The sequence below is a fragment of the Vicia villosa genome, linkage group LG3, assembly GCF_029867415.1.
Source record: "Vicia villosa cultivar HV-30 ecotype Madison, WI linkage group LG3, Vvil1.0, whole genome shotgun sequence".
Classification (NCBI taxonomy): Eukaryota; Viridiplantae; Streptophyta; class Magnoliopsida; order Fabales; family Fabaceae; genus Vicia; species Vicia villosa.
Window position 1 is genome coordinate 86,138,077 of NC_081182.1, and position 12,649 is coordinate 86,150,725.

Consider the following 12,649-nt stretch of genomic DNA (forward strand, 5'->3'; position numbering starts at 1 on the left):
TACGCCTTCCAAGGGTAGATGTATGCTTGCTTGCCATTGAATTAACATAAGTAATCGATTAATACCCGTCCTGACATGTAGAAAGTCGCACAAAAGTCTTGCATGAAGCAAAAATAATGCATCTCAATCCTATGCTAATAAGATGGAGGAGGTGGATAGATCTCTGATTGAAGGCCCTTTTTTAGAGGAAGAGCTGAAGGCGATTATTTGGGATAATACAGGGGATAAAAGTTCCAGGCTGGACGAGTTTAACTTGAGTTTTTATAAAGCTTGTTGGGACATTGCGAAGGTTGATTTTTTGAGAGTGGTAGAGGAGTTTCACTATTCTCCTCGTATTTCAAAAGTGATCTCAACTTCCTTTATTGCTTTAGTGCCTAAAGTGGATAATCCGCTATCTTTAGATGAGTTCAAGCCTATTTTCTTGGTGGGAAGTGTGTATAACATCTTTGCTAAGCTTCTTGCATCCAGATTGAACGTAGTGATTCATAAGCTTATTTCTATTAGCCAAACAACTTTTGTGGCCAATAGATAATTGTTGGATGAAGTCTTGTTTTCAATGAAGTGATGGTTTTTGCGAAGAGGGCGAAAATGAGGTGTATGTTGGTTAAAGTGGATTTCGAAAAAGCTTATGATTGTGTATCCTAAGACTTTTTGAGGAGTATGTTCAGAAAAACGGGGTTTGGTGTTAAATGGTGTGGGTGGATGGAAGCGTTAGTGTTTAATAGCTCGATGTATGTTCTAATTAATGGGAGTCCAACAAAGGATTTCAAAGTTACCATAGGCTTAAGACAAGGATACCCTCTTTCTCCTTTTCTTTTCCTTTTGGTTGCGGAAGGTTTTTTCGGTTTATTGCACCAATCGATTGCTTAAGGGGAATTGGAACCTTTTCATTTTGATGTTTCTACTCATGTCGAGTTGTTACAATTTTCTAATGATACCATCTAGGTTGTATATGGCTATTGGAAGAACCTTTAGTCAATCAAAGCTTTTCTTTGAGGCTTTGAGTTGGTATCATGGCTTAGGGTGAACTTATTGCATCATAACCTTAGATGAGTTCAAGCCTATTTTCTTGGTGGGAAGTGTGTATAAGATCTTTGCTAAGCTTCTTGCATCTAGATTAAACGTAGTGATTCATAAACTTATTTCTATTAGCCAAACAACTTTTGTGGCCAATAGAAAATTGTTGGATGAAGTCTTGTTTTCAGTGAAGTGATGGTTATTGCGAAGAGGGCGAAAATTGTAACACCCTTCTAAACCCCACGGAAATTAATAAAATAATTCAGAGTAAAACATGAAAACAAGGGTGCCACAATTCAATTTAAAACAAATTATCATAAATCAATTGTCATGCTTCACTTAGGGACAAATCATCAGTTTAACAAAATCATGTTTCTACACAGCGGAATATTAATCAACGGATAAGCATAACACCATCTATGCAATATCTCACAAAATTAATACAATAACAACATAATAGAGTAACATCATAGACTCTAAACTAGCGTTCCCCAGTGTTACAATATCAGAGCATGACACCGACTCTATACTTAAACAAACTGGCCTATGAGCTATCCTCACCAAAGCCAAAAGCCGCTACTCGCCAATCTGAAAATATCAACAGTAAGGGTGAGTCTCATTCAAATTAACAAATGTTATTGAATTATAAATAATAACACATCATAGTTACATCATTCACCCAATTGTTTCATAAACAGACATTCAGACAAGTTTCATCATCACAAAACAATCAACCAACACATCATCAATATTTATAACACTGGAATACACCCAATCATGTTATAAAAGTCATGCATATGAATGCAACTGAAACTATGCATGTGGTACCAACATCATCAAATGGGAATAACCCATGACCGATCCAACATCATCAAGATACGGCCCTGCCAGCACAAATTCCACACAATAGGAATCATGCCCTTCACTGATCCAACACATCATCATGGATACAGCATCATCAATGAATATGAATGAATGCAAACATACATGAACATACTTATACCATCGTCAAGTCTAATGAGTAACATCATCAAATACTCATTTCATCATCATCATCATCAACATCATCATCATCATCATAATCAAAGTATGTTTATATACATTAGCATCATTCAAATACAATCAATCATCATCATCATTAGAGAACATACACGTGTCCACATCAATCATCATCATTAATAAGAAAGAACATACATGTATCCACATCATTCCAAAACAAAACAATCATCATCATATAATTCTCAACAAATCATCGCATCATAATGTTTTTCAAAACAACATCTTATATTGTCACATTTCATCATATATGTCAAAAATACGTCATCCATCCAACATACAAGATATTCACATCATACTCACATCATCACAAAACTATCTCATAAGATTCATCATACCAACAAACAATTACCACAGGAATCATGTTTTAAACGTTGCTTGTATCGTTACATCTCATCATATATGTCCACAACACAACATTCATCAAAACAAGCAAAATTGTGATTTAAAAATAATCTCGAGCTACTGCTCATTTTATTATTATAACACAAAGAATATTTCATACGCTTCATCCTGCTCGAAACGACACTTAAAACAGACCAACGGTTCAAAAGATACGCATCTTTAAATTTTTCAAAGTTTACTAGCAGCACGCGGCGCCACACAATGTTCGCGACGCGCTGCCAGGAAACGACGCCTTCGCGGCGCAAACATATGCATGCGGCGCGAAACGAGAAAATAACTACGCCTTCGCGGCGCCAACCTACCTTCGCGGCGCGAACTGGCAAAAATCAGAGATCTCAATCGCAATTGACAGTATACGAACCTGAATCCCAAATTCCTCAACCTCGACCAAATCGATTCAAGTTGATCAAACACCACAAAACAGCCACACAACATATATCATACACACATATAACATATATTATGCATCATCAAACAATCATACAACACCACATTCATGGAATTCATCAAAATAGATAATTATCAACAAACATCCCCAAAATCCCAACTCTATCATACGACTCAATTGACATGAAATAATATATCTATATCAGTCCTATTATCCATAACCCGATAATAGATGTTAATCGGAAGAGTCCCCCTTACCTTAGCCAAGAATCTGGACTTTTCCCATTCTTCTCCATCAAACCCGTAAGCCTCTTTTCTTCACTTTCAACAAGAATTCCCAATCTTCAAACTCGCTTATCTACCTCATCGAGAACCTCCCTGACACGAATTAATATATCAAATCAAAGGAAATTTCGTGTAGAATCCGAATCTTTGAGAATTACCTGATTCGGAGCTACGAGCAGAGAGTTATGACCCATTTTGTGAGGGCTGCACCATGAATACGAAAATCTCTTTTCTCCATGAGCTCTCTCCTTCTTCCTCTTAGGTTTTCTTCTTCTAATTTCCAATTTCTTTCTTTTTTTCTTATTTTATGAAAATAAAGCAAAATAGCTTTAGTAATAGGGCCTACCAATCACACCCCCTCCATTACTAACCACAACTTGGCCCAATAGCTTATTTTACACAATTTCCAACTTAAGTCCAATTAAAATACCAATAATCCAAGAAATTAATTTAAACTCCCATTAAATTAATAAAATGTAAAATATGGAGTGTTACAAAAATGAGGTGTGTGTTGGTTAAAGTGGATTTCGAAAAAGCTTATGATTGTGTATCCTAAGACTTTTTGAGGAGTATGTTCAGAAAAATGGGATTTGGTGTTAAATGGTGTGGGTGGATGGAAGCGTTGGTGTTTAATAGCTCGATGTCTGTTCTAATTAATGGGAGTTCAACAAAGGATTTCAAAGTTACCATAGGCTTAAGACAAGGATACCCTCTTTCTCCTTTTCTTTTCCTTTTGGTTACGGAAGGTTTTTCCGGTTTATTGCACCAACCGATTGCTTAAGGGGAATTGGAACCTTTTCATTTTGATGTTTCTACTCATGTCGAGTTGTTACAATTTTCTAATGATACCATCTAGGTTGGATATGGCTCTTGGAAGAACCTTTAGTCCATCAAAGCTTTTATTTGAGGCTTTGAGTTGGTATCGTGGCTCAGGGTGAACTTATCCAAAAGTAAACTATTTGGTCTTAATTTTGACTCTGATTTTTTGCAGGCTGCCGCCTCCTTTCTATCTTGTGAATTTGGCTTGATTCCCTTTGTGTTCCTTGGTATTCCTATTGTTATTAATCCGATAAGATAATATTCTTGGGCTCATATTGTTGCCGAATTAAGAAGAAGATTGGCAGTTTGGCATAATAAATTTTTTTCGATTGGAGATAGGATGGTTCTTTTGAAATATGTTTTATCTAACATACACATGTTCTTCTTATCCTTCTATAAAGTTCCTAAAGTGGTTGTTAAGAGATTATTACGATCCAAAGAACTTTTTTATGGGGTGGGGGAGAAGACTCTAAGAAGGTGAATTGGGTTAGTTGGGGCTCTATTTGCTTATCTAAGAATAATGGTGGTTTAAAGGTTAAGCATTGTGGGTTGTTCAACCTTGCTTTGTTAAGCAAGTAGAAATATCAGATCTTAAATAATGATTCATCTTTGTGGGCTGAGCTTCTTTCTTGTAGGTATGGTAATATGAAAATGGATGTTTTAGGTGGACATTGTTTGAGTAAGAAGGCTTCCTTGTGGTGGAAGGATTTGTGTGCAATTGGGGAGGTCGAGGTAAATTCTACTCATATAAATTGGTTTTCTTCCTCCATTTCTTATAAGCTAGATAATGGGAGGTATCTTGATTTTTGGAGACATCGTTGGCTTAGATCTTCTTCTTCTTTTGATGTTTTATACTCTTCCTTGTATCAGTTAAGTGATCCGAATGATCTCAAAGTGGGTGACACGAGTGTTTGGATCAATGACTCTTGGGTTTGGAATATTGGCTTTAATGGGGATAATTTAAGTGTTGATGACGCTTTGCAGTTGGAGGATTTGGTGCCAATTTTGCACGGTGTGGATGTAGCAACCTGCTCTAAAATTAAAGGTTTAGAGTCGCCACCTATTCTGAAGGGCGAATAGGAAACCCTACGCAGTTTAGAGATCGGGGTAAGATTATTATAATCAGGTCGAGGGAAGGTGTTAGGCACCCTCAACCCTTTCCTATGGCTTTGAATCTTAGGCAATGGTTTTATGGCTAAATTGTTAAGGTTTAATAGCTAAGGAAGTGAATAGGGGAAAAATTGAGATTTTAGGGAAGGGGACTTGCCTTGGTTATCCAAGTGCCTACGTATCTCCTTATGGAGAATCAGAGTCAACGTAGTTCGGGCACAGGGTTGTACGCCTTTGAATTGATTATGAAAGTGTTTGAAGGCTTTTTGAATGGCCTGTCGTAGTTTTGGAAGTTGTGATTTGAAAGGCATTTTGAATTGCCTGATTGAAAAGGATAAAAATCCGTAGTTTGACTTGAAGTGTTTTGAATGTTTTTAGATTTAGGCGTACAACCCTGATTTAATATGTCACCATTAGATGCGATGATCAATAGATTTGATCAGTATAGCTAACGGATTAATGGGGCATTGCTGGTTACTCGGATCGATAGATTCGATCATCGCGGGCAGCAAATTGAATGTGTTTTAATTTTATATTTTATTGCTTTATTCAGATATTTGATCAGTACGACATAGAGAGTCGACTAATTCGAAGGCGGGATGAAATAGATATTCATCCGTCATATATCCGTTAAAGGGGAAGTTAGAACCGATGTTTTTATTATTGGATTTGATTAATTAAATTAATCGATTGTTAATCATTGCGACCAATAGGTTTAGTCGGCACGAGTAACAAATTAAATCCTAAAAACTTCGGCCAAGTGGCCAATGGGATTGGGCGAACCCTAATGGAAGAATAAACCTTTCTAGGGTTTTTGTGATTTAATATTAATTAATTAAAATTAATTAAATCAATTAAGTCGAATAATCGACATAATCGAATAATCGGGGAAAATGTTATACTCCTAACCCTAATCCTAATTTGATTATACTAACTCTAATTGAATAATTTAATTAAATCAAAACATAATTAATTTACATTTTAATCTAAATAATTATAACAAAAATATGTAAGAAAACCTGGTAATAATCCAGTGTTGCGCGCCTGAGAGTGTCCACCGTAAGCCTTCATCTTCGTGCGCGTTAGATCTGAATCTGGACACGATCCAGTGGCTGTAAGGCGAGAGTGTACGGTGCTCCTCCCTTTTATGCGTGCGCTGGAGCATGGAAGGAATGATAGCTAAAAATAATATTACAGAACCAGGGCTCGAACCCAGGTCTTTTTAGTGACAAGTAGATCTCCCTTTGCCAATCAGTCTGCGTGTGTAAGTTAGTAACTATATCATTCAAAATAATCATATATGAAAAGAAAAAATTCATGTGAGAAAGTCAAAAAAACCAAACGTGGGCCCCGTTGTCGTTGTAGCATCCGATGTGAATGAGAGAGAAAGTACAGGTTGGTAAATGCAAGCCAAAAGGGATCGATTTCCTAGATCCGTTCTTCCTTTCTCGTGAAACCAACACACACAAAAACTCCCCATCAAATCCCTATCTTTATCTCTCTCTAATCCCTCCGTTTCTCTCTCTGCTCTCTCTGTCCCACTCTCTGCTCTCTCCGTCCCACTCTCTCTTCTTCCCTCAACCTTCTCCCTCCACCTTCAAATCAACCCAGAAACCTCCCTTTAACCGCCGTGACCCACCACTCAAACCACCGTAAAAACCCAGTAGCCTTCAAACACCCCCACCCCCACCGCAACCTTAAACCCCGATGAAGATCTTCATCTTCTTCGCCTTCAACCCTTGATGACAAACCCAGAAATTCAATGAAAAGCATGAACCCTTAACTTAAACACGAACCCTAACCCTCAACGCTTCCCGAAACACAAATCAAAGCCACAATTATACCATTGACGCCGAATCGAGACCTAAGCTGAGTGTGACGATTCGTACTTTTTGCTTTCACTTCCTTCTGATCTTCTTGATTCCGATTCTAATCTCTCCTCCTCTTCCTACGCAGGTAACAAGGTGAACGGTTCAACTCAAGAAACTGGGGTTCTAATCATGAACCCTAGGTCTTTGGATCTACGAGGAGCTTCGGTGAGAGTCGGGAATTTCGCGGCTAGGGTTTCTCATCCCCCCTCTCTTCGGATTTTTCTTCCAGTTTATAGTTCTAGGGTTAATTAGTTTAGGGAAGATTAGATTAGGAATAGTTTGATTCAGATTCGATTTGATTAGGTTTTAGAAAGATTTGATTTAAGTTAGATTATTTGATTCATTCACCGATTTGTAATTGATTTGTATTTGATTTAATGAAGAGATTATATTTGATTTCTTTTGTGTTTTGATTTGATTTTGTTTTCTTATTATGATTCGCGTTTGATTCATTGAAGATTCATGAGCTTTGGGCCTGGATCTTGGATGTTGGTTGAAGATTAGGGTTTGGTTAGGGTTGGCTGCGCAGAAGATTGGGGAAGAAGATGAACAGGATCCGCGTCGGTTCTGACCCGATCCAACCTTGATCCAATTGGCTGACCCCATGACATGATCCTTGGCCCAATAAACCAGTTCGGTCCATTTGCCCAATTTAAATAATCCACTAACTTTATTACCAATAAGCCAATTAACTAAATTAATAGTATTAATAATAACAATAAATAATAATGTTAAATGTTAATACTAATAATTGGATTAATAATAATACAATGCATATATAATAAATAGTGAGATTAACATTAATAATTCTAAACATAATATTATTAACTAATATTAAATCTCATAATAATCAATGATAGTAGTAAAAATGGTTAAACCAAGTATTAAAATTAAACCATAAACCATATGGATAATTGCTAATGGATCAAAATCTTAAAAGTAGAATAGATGGGCCAAATGACGGGGCCCGCACATCTTCTAACCATTTTAATTCAGGATATTTTATGAGAGCGTGGGTTTGACAATAGGAATGTCAAACCCCATGGCTCTTAATTCTAACCCTTGATGATTTAAAAGACGCCGATTTAATCGGGAAAATTTTGGGGTATGACAGTGGAGCCTAGCTCTCTTGAGGAGGATCAGTTAGTTTGGTGGAGGGAAAAATTTGGTTTTTCGGTTAAAAATGCTTACAAGAGGATTTAGGAGTCTTGCATCTTGGTGCCTTGTTTGGGTCCTTCCAAGGTAAATGCTTTAGCTTGACAATGGAAGTCTAAGGTTCTTAGCAAAATCCTTATTTTTGGTTGGTGGTTAATCCTTAATAAGTTATCGACTAGATTGAAGTTGGCTAAGCGTGGTATTCTTGAAGGGACTCATAATGTGGTTTGCCCTTTTTGCTTTATAGGAGAGGAAGATGTGGAGTACGTACTTGTTTGGTTCTTGCACTTGTTCTATTCACTTTTGGAATAATTTTTGTTCGTGGATTGGTGTAGATATTTCTTCCTGTCATACCCCAAAAATTTTCCCATCATATTTTAAAATATTTTGGCTCAAGCACTGAGAAATAAGCCTGACTATCTCTCTCCTAAGCAACAAGTCTCCAATTAGGGTTTTCTCTCCCCCAAGGAGAAATCAAGTTCTGATATCTCAAGTGGACTTCATGGCCTCTCATATGCTTCAAAGAATCCTCATACTAAGTTTCAAGTTTTGAGTCATAAGATTGCTCAATCAACTGCTCAAATGACCAATAGTCGACTAGTTTGACCTAAAAGTCAACTATGGGCAAATCACGGTCAAAACTCCTGATTTTTGGTCAACATCAACATTTTGAAGTCACATTAATCATTTGATCAAATATCATGATTCATCAAGGAAAGCTTCAAAATCATAAAAACTCGAAGTTACTAAATTAGGGTTTCTAGGAGAAAGTCAACCCAACTTTGACTGATCATATCTCCCACATGGTTCATTAGAAATTCCCCAAGCAAATCTCATTCTCAAGTAAATTTGATTCTCTACAACTTTGATGTTGGGCCCAAAGTCAAGAAATGCACCATTTAAGAGATATGAGCCAAAACATTACAGGTCATTTTAGAAGCTCGCAAAAAGCTATTTTTTGTCAGGAGCCATATCTTCAAGATAAAATCCTCAAATGCAAAAAGGTTCCAAATTGGCTTATAAAGGAATCTTGGGCTTTCCAAAAAGTCCTAGATCATCTCCATATGATAAAAATTGAAGGAGTTATGACTTGCACAAGTTGGGTGATTTTATGAAAAATGCATGAAAGCCAAAGTGGTGAATTTTAAGTTTTTGACTAATGGGCCAAAGTTTCTTGATTTTAAACATGTCCATGGTATATTTAGAAGCCCACCACCCCATTCTTCTATTCTTATCATTATTATTTACTTTATTTTGAATTATATTCATTATAATTCAAAGTTTAATAAAAGAAATCATGGTAATTATGAAAGATATGATATTGGCTAATTTCTCAATCAAATATTGGACAAATATTGGCTTATAAATCACATGAGATTGATTGAGAAAGATTGAATCAAATCGGAACCAAAATAACAAGTTTGCATATTATTTTCAATTAAATTTTTTCATTTAATCATGGGCTTCTTTTGGTTTTTTTCTTGACCTAGTTCTCTTGCATTATATATATGCAACATATTCTGATCAAAGAGGACGAAAAAATTGGTGGAAAATATTAGGGTTTCAAGTTTGCAAAGTTTCAATAAACTAGGGCACACTTGCATTCTTGGTTTCAGGATAACTCAGAGGCAAACAAAGGTTCCATTCCATTCCTGTGGTAGCATAGGGTGAGTCAAGGTGATTTTTGAGCATTGATCATACATAGAATGCACGTATCATAATCTACAATTTCATTTATATTTATGATTTTTGTATTATACATAATAGGGCTTTTTAATGTAATTTGAATGTGCTAATATGTTTATTGAGTCATTTAGATAATATCTGAACGATCACATGGGGCCAGGAACGTTTGAACCATCACTTGCCATTGATGGAGACATAAGCTTCGAGTTCTTCGTATCCATAGCTGTGAGCCTTTTTAGGCCAAACTAATGCCACCAATGAATTCAGGGCGTGATTTTACACGGATCTAAGCAGCCTTGATTTTGTTTGATGTTGATTTCTGCAGGTTTTAAAAGTGCAGGACTCGCCATGGAGAATTGCAACAAAATCCGCAGGAAATATTGCAATAGTTTCCGCAAGTAATTTTGCAGGGCTGGAGGTAGAAGATGATGACGGGGACGCCTGACTCTTTGACTACGCGCGTGTTGTCTTGCTATTCGCCGGTCAACCATTTCATCTTCCTCCACGCTCGTTTTACACTCTCAATGGCTGGTCAACAATGATATATCTCTCTCTCCTCACCCTATTCGTCACTCATGCGCAAACGAGGTCCACAATTGACTATTATATTTAACACTCATTGCTTATATTTAATTATTCCTGACCATCATATTTACAATTAACATGTGTAGCACAACAGGCCATACAAGGAGACTTGTCATCTTCAAGACAGGGGTTCGAACCCCGCCCCCTTACAAATTATTTTTGTGCATTTGTGTGTTATTAGGTGTTGATAGATCCAATGCGCACGGTCCACCAAAGCTTATCGTGTACCCTCACGTGCCATCCATCAAGGGCCATATCTAACGCCTAGGAAGCGCACGCCTATGGTGCACCTTCAAGGGCCAACCACATATGATTCCAACGCCCAGGTTTTGTTTCCCTTTGTTATTTGCTTATTTTAATTTCTTTTATTTTTAACCATTAACCTTTAGTTAACCAATTTAATTAGCCATTTCAATTAAACAATTAGGATTAGGTTAGACCTTAATTTTTTAAATTTAACATAATTAGGATTAAGTTAATTAATTAGTATAATTTCAATTTAATTACAATTAGTTTTTTTTTAGAGTTAGCCTTAACTTCAAAAACCTTAGAAATGATGGAATAAGGTGTGACACAACAAGGGGGGTTGGATTGTGTCCCTTTTAAAATTTATCTTAGTATTTAAAAAGGTTGCCTTTAATAAGAAGAAAGTGATTAGTAATGTCTTTAGAGATTTAAATAATTAGTGTTAATGTGTGTGATAAAATATAGTGTATGAATAATATAAGAACAAGACAATAAGTAAAGAACACAAGAAAACTTATCCTGGTTCACCAACTTGGCTAGTCCAGTCCCCACACCCTGTGAGATTATCCTTTATCAAATACTTCTTACAATGACTTTTTCTTCTATGTATTCTTAGCCTCACCAGGCTTACACTTCTGAATGGTATAGCTTACAGATAGCTTACAAAATGATTGGTTTGTATATCTAAGATATACTTTGTGATTTTAGTAGGTTTACAATAAGTTCCTAAATACTCTCCATATGGCAGTGAGTATTTTACTTATAGAATATGTATGATAACTCTAATATATATTTGATCACTATATGGTAGTGAGAGCTAAAGATAATATATAGAGAGTATGATTGCTTTGAGAATAAAGACTTTGGTTTTTCTTTGAATGCTTGTGGATATTTTCGGTGCATGAGAATGAAGCATAAGTCTTGTATTTATAGAGCAAAGCAAAGTGAGAAGGAAGTGCCGAGAGTTTCTCATGAGAAGTGCTGGCAGCTTTGGACTTGGTCTTGGCTTGACTTGGTACTGCTGACAATCTGCAAGTTCTGACATTTGACCATTTCAACAAAGACTTATTCTTGGAAAAGTAAATCTGGAGGAGTAACTCTGGGACGAGTAACTCTGGGACAAGTAACTCTGGGACGAGTAACTCTGGGACGAGTAACTCTGGAACACGTAACTCTGGGACTAGTAACTCTGAGACGAGTAACTCTGGAACACGTAATTCTGGAGAGTAACTCTGGGACTGTCATTCTGAAGAGTAACTCTGGGACCATAATTCTGGAGAGTAACTCTGGGACTGTCATTCTGAAGAGTAACTCTGGGACCATAATTCTGGAGAGTAACTCTGGGACTGTCATTCTGAAGAGTAACTCTGGGACCATAATTCTGGAGAGTAACTCTGGGACTGTCATTCTGAAGAGTAACTCTGGGACCATAATTCTGGAGAGTAACTTGTTTAACTTCTGAGAATCCATATGTTCTTAAAGCTTTGTTCTTTGTCAGCTCAATCTTGAATCATCATTTTAACTCTTTGTTTGATAGAGACCATAAATTATTTAGATGATTAATTGATGAAATCACTTTGGAGTTTCTTTAGATAAAATAGTTTGTAATATTCAAAACATTAACAGAATATGTTTCAACATTCTCCCCCTTTTTGAATGGTGACAAACTTTTTATTTTAATTTCTTTGAGTAAGGACTTTGAAACTCCCCCTGAAAAGATGCATACTTTGAAAGGGCAAATGCTCCCCCTCAATGTTAGTTCATATATAGTAAATAAATTTATCAGCATTTGAAACACATGTTGATTAGATAGCAGTTTTTGATTAATGTTTGAGGAACAATATATTAATTTTACATCAATATTTTGATACACAAACACAAAAAAATCCTAGAGGATTACTGCTAAATATACTGCAAAGTCCTAGTGAACTAAAGATAAATAAAGTACAAAGAACTTAAACAAGACAAAGCTTTTGTCAAAGCTTGTTCTCCCCCTTTTGTCATACATACAAAAAGAAAGGGGGCAC